Source organism: Eschrichtius robustus, chromosome 4, assembly GCF_028021215.1.
Source record: "Eschrichtius robustus isolate mEscRob2 chromosome 4, mEscRob2.pri, whole genome shotgun sequence".
Taxonomy (NCBI): Eukaryota; Metazoa; Chordata; class Mammalia; order Artiodactyla; family Eschrichtiidae; genus Eschrichtius; species Eschrichtius robustus.
Window position 1 is genome coordinate 102,719,608 of NC_090827.1, and position 9,166 is coordinate 102,728,773.

The window sequence follows — 9,166 nt, forward strand, 5'->3', positions numbered from 1 at the left end:
CAGTGCAAGTTGGTTCCAGCACACTACTGAGGGCAGACAGAGTAAGAGAGCTTCAAGTTTCCTTTGAAGAACAACCCATCCTCCATGGCATGGTGGACCTGACAATGAAGGCGTCCTGCCCTGCCTTGAGGAGTAATCATAGAACTGAGGTGGGTCAAATAGATTCTCTCTCCAGGAATCTGAATCTTGAGTGGAGCACACTAAAGAACAAGTGCTTGGAAGAAATCCCTGACAGTTTCTGCCTTCCATTCCAGCCCCACCCAGTGCCTAAGCTCTTGGCCACCTAATTTATGAAACCTGGATTTTCCAGGTTTCTCCATGGTTCTATGAGCTTTTTGGAATCCTTCTTATAGATTTGTTTCTCTGTAATCTGCCTAGAGTCAGTCTCTGACTTAGACAAGGAGTAAAGCAACAGATTTCACACTTATTAGTTTGGGATAATGTGTATTTAAATAGTTGCTCCACAACACTCTCTCCCAGACTCATTCTGAGTCTTACGAGGAAGGAGATGGCATGAAAGGAGTCAAAAGTACTTTAGTGACAAAGGCACAAGGTGACACAACTTCTTTCCCACCTTTTCTCATTATGCCAACTAATTACATGTAACATTAGTAGAGAGTGGTTTGGGTAGTGGAGGAGTACTATATTAGATTAAAAGCTAAGCTGCTGTAACAAGGGGATGTGAAGCAATATGGAGGCTTAAAGGAAAAAGGACTTTATTCCTCTGTCTCACAAGAGTTCCAGTGTGGATGATCTGGGTAGGGTGAGCTGCTCTGCTCCACGTGGTCACTCAAGCATCCAGGCTCCTACCTCTTGCTGCTCCATCTTTCCTTAGGCATCTTGTTACCTGTATGATTGAAGTTGGGTTTCTACCAAATCCAGTTTCCAGCCATCAGGAAGCAGATGGAGAACAGGGAGGAGGCATGCTCACATTCCAAGGGCAAGAACTTTGCCATATGAAAAAATGTAAGTAACTGGTCATCCACATATCCAGATACAACTTAGTTACAATGCAAAAGAGAAAAGGAAACATTGAATAGAAAACTAGCCATCTCCCCAACTAGAGCCTTTTAGAACCATTTGCTGCTACTTTTTTTTTTAAGAACACAGGCACAGATCATAAATGTGAAATGTGTTCCAAAAAATTAAAATAGAGATAGTCCAACATTCTATACTTTTTCTATGTAATAAGTTTACATAGGTTAGCAGTTCTAAACCAGAGTGATATAATACACTGGGACATCTTAAACGTTTGTGAAATATATCATAAGGAATCTGTTAGTAATAATCTTCAGTGTATTAAAAGTTGAAAAGAATTTATTTTTGAAGAATTAGAGCCAACTCAAGATTATTCCTATAGCAATATTACCTAAACTTCCATCATTCAATTAGTACTATCAGGATTTTCTCTCTAACTATATTATTATTGTAGCATATCTGCATTATTATGCATTATGGGATATATCTTTACTGTTATTTACTTAAATCTTTTTCTTTAAATGGACTCACTTTTTTTTTTTAAGAATTTTTTTTTTTTTGGACTCACTTTTTGACTTAAATAAATGTATTTATGAAGGAAACTTTATGTCACTACTATAAATGGAAAACCAGTATCACTTGCCAAAATAGAAAATAAAATTTAAAATAAATAAAATTAATAAAAAATAAAATAAAAATTAAATTAAATTAAATAAAAATAAATAAAATTACCACACAATGTTGTTAAGTTTTACTTAGATACTGTTACTCACTAGAGACTGTTGCTAGCTGAGAACTCTGAGTCAGAGCTGGGTTTTGATCTGTTCAAAGGGAGATAGTAAAAGCTGAGATGTTTAAAGAAACACTGGCAACAAACTGAGTCTTTCCCCTTGATGTAATCTAAGAATTGAAAGAGAACTTAAATAGGATTAAGTGGCTATGTGCGTCAATGTTATTTGATTCCTATCTATGAACTACCTAAAATCACTCTTTGAGAAACGTGGCCCTAAGGAAAATGCCACTTTTACTCATTTGCACATGGATATGTTTTGTGAGTGAGAGAGAGAGGTGTGAAGTTACAGTTAGCACACAGAAGTTCTATAATAATAATCCTGCCCATGCCATGGGTTGTGAACATCATCATTCATCTGTGTCCAGGAGTAAGAGAGGACAAGGAATTTCTGTCCTAAATCCAGCTATTGTCTCAGAACCATGAACTGGAAAAAAAAATGCCACAAAAGATTAGTCATTCATACCCATGGGCCTCATATATGAACCATCTTTCCCTCCCAACTGCCATTTGGATGAAGTTTGACTTCCTGACTTCACAGGGCTGTTTTCCACTACCAGATCTCCTTGACATGCTCTCTGGAATGTTTGTGTCAGATGCTGCCTCAAATGTTTTAATCAACCACACACTCCTCCCATGAAAAGAAGATGATTTGAATATCTGGTTGGCAAAACTAACCTATAATTATGCTGAGTATCTGACTGCCTTTGATATTCCTAAACTTATACTGCACTCTAGGAAAACATTTTCCTTTTAGAAACAGACAGTCATGAAGCATGAAAGTAGTTGTGGCAGCCAGTCTTTCTCTTCAAGTGGCATCCAGCTATTGCTAGTCATCAGGGCTACGAAAGGGAAAGACTTCAACTTTCCAAAAAACTGGAACAATGGAACACTATGGCCACAGATAGACTAGACAATGCAAGAGAAGTGTAGCAGGATATGCGACCCCAAAATATGTCACTTTGACATAAGGATTATTCTGAGCTGAAGGCAATTGAGAAGAAGCAGATACTAGAAAAGCTCTCTGATCTTCCTCTATTTGCCTAACAGTGGGACATAATCTGTAGAAGTGTCCCTTCTTCCCTATCAGGAGGGACAGAAGTAAATCACTGGAGACAACTCTAGGACCTTACCAGCCCAGACACCCATCAGAGGAAGCTACATAACAAACTTCCCTAAAAGCAGCCCTTATCTACCCTTAGTTTCCCTAAGTATTTGCTTTCCCACAATGTGTCACCCCTAGAAGCTCAAAGTCCTTTTTCTTTGTCTTGTCACTTCTCTACAAAATTATTATTCTTTGCTAAGATGCTACGTAAGCTCAAGTTCTAATGATTCCCTTCGAGTTACTCATCACTGAGGGCTCCCATGTATGTGTGACATACATGTTAATAAACTTTTGTTTGTTTTTCTCTTGTTAATCTGTCTTCTGACCATCTAATTTACAGGGCCCAGCCAATGAACCTAAGATGGGACAAAGAGAAAAGAATTTTTGTCCTCCCCTACACGGAGATACAAAGACTAGATGTACAGTTTCTCAGCGATAGGGATCAAGATTTAACTTAAATATCTGGTTACCATAGTGAGACACAAATTTAAATGTGACAATGAGATGCATTCAGAGATAACTGAGGAAACAGTATTGATGATGGGGATAAAGGGACGTGTTCTAGTCATGTGTTATGTACATTATAAAGGTTAGTTCATTTGTTTCTCCCAAGTCTTTGAAGATTTGCAGAAGAATATGAGGATAACTTATTGCAATTTTTCTCCCTAGCGGTAAGCCAATCAGACACTCAGGGTCAGCAAACTGCAGGTTCAGGAACTATCTCAATTTCAATCATCTATCATTTGCTCCCTAAACCACTTACTCTCAACTTGGAAGTGATGAGGTATAGTGAGGGAGTTACTATACGGGAGCTGTAACACACTCCTGCAAACCCCCAAGATTTTGATGTCCCTAAGTGTTCCCTTTCCACACCATTGAGAAGCATTACCTTAGTAAATTACTGTTGCTAAGGGTAATTTAAAATATTCTTCAGGTAAATTCTGCAGGTAGGTTGAGAACTATTTCAATACCTCAATTATAAATGGTCCCTGAAGATCTTATATTTCAGAGAATTGGGCTACATGTCTAAGACTGCTCCTTACAACTAGAAATAAGAGAGAAACCATTTTCAAACCATATTATGCTATCTTTCCCTAAGTAGAGCCCAACTCTCCAAATTTTGTGTCTCTCCATTCCATCTAAAGTAATTTTCTTGGTGTCCCAGGGACACGTACAGGAGGATGTTTCAACATGTCCTCCACCTTGAGATATCTATGATCCCATAATATAATCAGAATAGAAAACATCATTAATATCTGTCAAGTAACTGAACCCAAATATCTCAAACCTTTAAAGAATCCTATTATAGCCTTCCCAGTACTTCTCAAATGAGAGGAAATGGACCTTATCTGGGGAATTATTTTCAGCTGCAATTTTTAGCCACTATAAACCTGGCTCAAAATCCAGAGCGGGTGGATAAAGATTCTTAATTTACATTTGGGAAAATATATTTAAATCTCTTCACACATGTGTATGTATTTATTGTGTATAACTAACTTATCTGATAACAGAAGGCTTACAGAATGCTAGCAGTGGGGAAGAGTTGTAAGTGGAAAAATGTTGCATTAGTCTGGTTCTTTAATTACAAGCTGTTTGCACTGTGGGTTGCTTATTGATGTATTTTTGTTTGTGTATATACCGGTTGATCCTGGATATTTGCAAATAAACTTGTGAATAGGAATAGTAAAGATGGTTTTGTTATTCCTCCTAAAGGGAGTCTCGTGATTTGATCTTTTCTCCAAAATCACAAAGATGTAAAAATTTCAGGGGTAGAGAGGAAGTTATGCAATCCAATTATTTATTCAATTATTCTTCCTACAATATGCTTGACAAATAGTCATTCAACCCCCGTCCAAGTGCCTTGAGCCAAAAGGAATTCCTGGAACAGACTATGCATTTGCAGCAGATGACTAATGTTTTAGCTCTGCGCCTTGCATTTCTTCTTCTTCCAAAGGATACACCTTGGTTTTCCTTTGGGGAATTGTCCTTCTGCATTTAATGTTGTCTTAATAGTACCATCAGCTGAGGTGTCCTCTTCTCTGTTAGCCAAGGAGTGCTCATGTGATCCAAGCTATGACAATCCAAATCTACCTCCCAGGGATTTAAATTCTGAGTGTAAGGAGGTAAGAGAGAAAAAGAGTTGGAACCAATTTATCCTAATGGCAGTACCTTGAAGAGCCTGGTTTCCTTAAAGAACAGGTTCTTCAACTTAAATTTCAGATCTGTGAGCACACAGTACTTCCTCATAAATTTGATTTTTGCCTAAAACTAGGTAAAAATCAATTTATATTATTTTCAACCAAAAAACATATTTGCTACCCTACTGGTCTTGTATTTAGCCACTGGGAGAAATGTAGATAGGCATACTCCCTCTTTAATATTACAGTCTTTCATATGCATGACTAGTTAGCATGTTCTTCAATCAGTTTTATTTCCTTGTATGACTTTTTAAGAGGCCAACTCACCTTTCCTCAACTTCTGCTATGTGTCATATGTTTATTTTTCTGCCCTCATTCTCCTTTTCTCCCCCACTGTCAGGCATTCCTGAAAATATCTGAAATACAGGATGATAAATGCTTGCCCAATTTTTATTCCAGCGCTTTTGCAATGGTTTGTAAAGGTGGTACAGGAAAAGCTGTAAAACTATAAATACAAAAACCAATGAGTTGACATATGGTGAGTGGAGGCTGGAATTCCCCTTGCCACAAAATTTCACTGTTCTGCACATCCTTTTTTCACTCTTGATGACTGAGGTATCTCAAGTTTCCTTGATTTGCTTACACTTTGACTTCCATTGTATACAATGTGGTGTTTTTGGCCTTCATCATCCTTGGGGCTTCAGTCACTGGCATTATTTTCCAAGACTCAAAGAAAATCCTTCCATTTCTGGCATAAATTCCATTGTATGTCTGGATACCTGAATTCCTTTGAAAATACATGGACATATATTGCCAAATGGCTGGGAAGAAGAAAGAAAACTCATAACTTCTTTTTTTGCATCACATAATTGCTTTATCCCTTTACATATAGCTTTCTCATTCTTGCTCTTGGAACAAGGTAAAGAGTACCTTCTGGCTTCCCCTGGAGTCTCTCTTCCCAGTCAATTTACAGACCCTTTCCATAGTACTTCCTATGAGGGGATGAGCTCGTCCTCCTCTACAAGGAAGAAGCCCACTACCGGTCAACTTGCTAACTTAGCATGACCTGACTCCAACTGGGTTTCAACACGACTTCAAGTCCTTTCACCTGTCTACTTGATCTTCTCCAAACATGCTCCAGCTGGTCTGTTCCTCTCAATTCCATAAATATGTACTGAGCCCCTACTAAGTGCCAGGATCTCTGGGTAAAAAGTTGAATTAGACCTGCATCCTGCCTCCAGGGCAGACGGACACATAAGCAACATGGCAATGAAAAGTGATGAATGTAATAGTACAACTGAGTCTGTGCAAGATGGCAGTGATTAAATCTGGTGAGAATGGGGTCAGGAAAAGTGTCATAGAAGACAAGAGGTGACCTTGAGCTGGCTTTGGAAAGATGAATAGGAATCTACCAGGCAAACAAGGGGGCATGCCACACACTTAAAAGGGAATGTGTCGCTCCAGGTGTGCAGAAAAAGGGGAATGATCACTTTCTTCTATCCTCTATAATTGCAGCCTATGATCATATTAGTCTTTTGGGCAGCCACAACACACAGCTGGCTCACAGAAGGCTAAAACCACATCTTTCTTGCATTGTTTTGCCATATCAACCCTCATCGTTCATGCCAGTGAGTCATTACTCTTAATCAAGGAAACAAAAGTGAGCCCTGAGTTTCTTTGTCTGTCCCTCCTTGATCACTGCTTCTTGGTTCTGGAAAACGCAGCCTCGTCTCTTCCATACTCAGTGTGAGAACCCCTCCTCCTTCGCCAAATTCCCCTTCCACTCTCCCTCACATGACTCCTTCAGAGATGACATGTTCTGAACTTTGCAGGAGGCAGAAATCATCTTTCGACAAGTTTTGCAGACAGTTAGATGCAGTTTCTACCCAGGTGCTGTCCAGGGTTCTCTGAAACCATTCAAAAGAAAAGAAACCAAAAACATGTTTGCAAAAATCAAATTAAAGCCCAGCTCTGAGGGAGACGCAGCTATCTACGCCCATACGAGCTGCCTGCCAAGAATGTTTTTAATGTAATAATTGCTCATCCACAGACCCATAATAATTGATATTTGCAATTCGATAGTGCTTCTTAACAATTTTTTATTTGTTTCCAATCTCTCTGCTTCTCTCCTCACCTCATCCACCCAACAACCCCCTGTGTCGGTACATCCATGGCTCTTAATGACCCTCTCAGCAGCTACTGATCAAAGTCAAATTTTAATTACAAGTCTAATTTTGGAAGTTTGCTTCCTTTTAATCTGAACTTTTAGAGGGTAGTCAAACGTGTGCTTGCAACAACTCACAGGAAAGACATCAAGACCTAGGACAAGTTAATTAGAGATGGCCAACGAGTTTTGAGCCTCATGCTTCCTACCAGTTTGTATCTACCAGGTGATTACACCTATAGAATGTGAAATACGTCACTAATGACTGCAGTATGACCTGGGAGATGGGAAGAGTGGAAACAAGATGCAATTGTGTGACCACAGAACTTTATCCTCATCATTTGAGAATGGCTACTTTTTCTCTAACACTTTTCTTTCCCCAGTTTGGTCTGAGCCTACACCAAGCTTTCTCTGCATCTTGGCACTGTTACCACTATCCCTTCAAGAATATTTTACTTCAGCCTTTGGAAATCTTAACGATTCTTACAAGACCACCTCAAAAACTCCATCTTCTGTGCAGCTTTTTTGAGCCCTCCCAATAAAAATGACCTCCCTCTGGAAATCTCATAGCACTTTTTGTCATCATCAATATCAAATAGTAATCACAATGATAACTAGCATTCATTGACTGCACACTATATTGGTGCATAGGAAACATTATCTGATTTTATCATCCCAATAATTCTATTGTGTACTATTTTCATCCCCATTTTCTAGATAAAGAAACGAGTCTCAGACATGTTAAAATGTGTTCAAAGTGAAGTAACCATTTAGTGGTAGATTAAGAATTTGAATGCCAGGTCTATCAGAGCAAATCACAAGGATTTATATTCCTCCTACATGCACAAAAATAATCGTCATTAGAATGTAAGCTTGTGCAAGAAAGAAATTATATCTCATATTTCTTTGAATTTTCTAATGTTCACCAAGTTGTCATTTAATAAATATTTTTGGATTGGACGACTCCCTCCTAGAACAAATACAAATGTATTTAGAAACTTGTTCATGAGGGGGAATAAGTGACTTTTTAAAAATTATTTCTCTGCTTCCCAACATCTTTATAAATTTGGCACTTCAAAAAGACAACAAAGGTGATGTCTATACACGCCACAGCAAAGTTTTAATAGAAAGATAAAAGGATAGACTTATGCATCAGTAGTGTCATTATTAGACAGTCGTTATTAAGGACCCAATATGTGGGCAATACCATGCTAAGTGCTGTAAAGGACATGAAGATGAACAAAATTGTTCTTGCCATCAAAGAAACTTACTATCTAGTTTAGGGGCGCAACAAAGAAGACCAGTATTTGCTTTGGCTAATCCAGATTGCCTTCTGAAAAGGTCAGATAATGATAAAAGCAGAGATTTTTTTCTAGAGAGTATTTAAATGAATAAGCGGGAGACAGAGGGAGAACTCAATTGCTATGAATAACAGAAGGAGAATTCCAGATAGACTCTGGACTGAGACGAGAAGAAGGCAAGAGAGAAAAACTGTCAATAGCAACGTTTTAGGAGGGAAAAAAATTGTGAGCTGTGAATTGCAAATTGTTTGCTGGTGGGTACATAGTATACAGCCCTCCTCTATGAAATCTTCAGTAGGGTCTACACTGATCACTCATAATCTTAGGTAAGTGAACTTTTCTGGGAAATAAAAAGATGCTCAATTTTACTGCTGTGTCAGAGCAATAGAGTCCAAGGACAGCATGAAGGCTGGAGGGGACCTGAGAGATTTACTAAAGCTAAAAGTACAGGACAGCTGCTGTTCAAGATGATCACAGGATCTGCCCCCCACACCCATTCCTTCCTATGGAAGTGCCTGTACTTACTCTTTTCTCCTTGGCTTTGACTTCCTGCTCCTTTATCACAGTGCCAGTGCCCTGACCCTGGACCCCATTGTTAGAATGGGGAATTGGTGGAATTCCCTTTTAGCTTCTCGGGCTCTATACTGGGTTGAATAGTGTCCTCCAAATATTCGTATCCCAATCAGAACC

General features: G+C 38.7%; 1 long non-coding RNA gene across 1 annotated transcript; it reads right to left on the bottom strand.

Moving 5' to 3' along the window:
- Window positions 1-4,654: 4,654 nt before the first annotated feature.
- On the bottom strand, window positions 4,655-9,160 carry LOC137764238 (uncharacterized). Its single transcript, XR_011073940.1, has 2 exons — window positions 9,002-9,160; window positions 4,655-6,918 (listed from the first exon to the last, which is right to left on the bottom strand). It is a non-coding gene; the product is annotated as an uncharacterized lncRNA (long non-coding RNA).
- Between the last annotated feature and the right edge of the window lie 6 nt (window positions 9,161-9,166).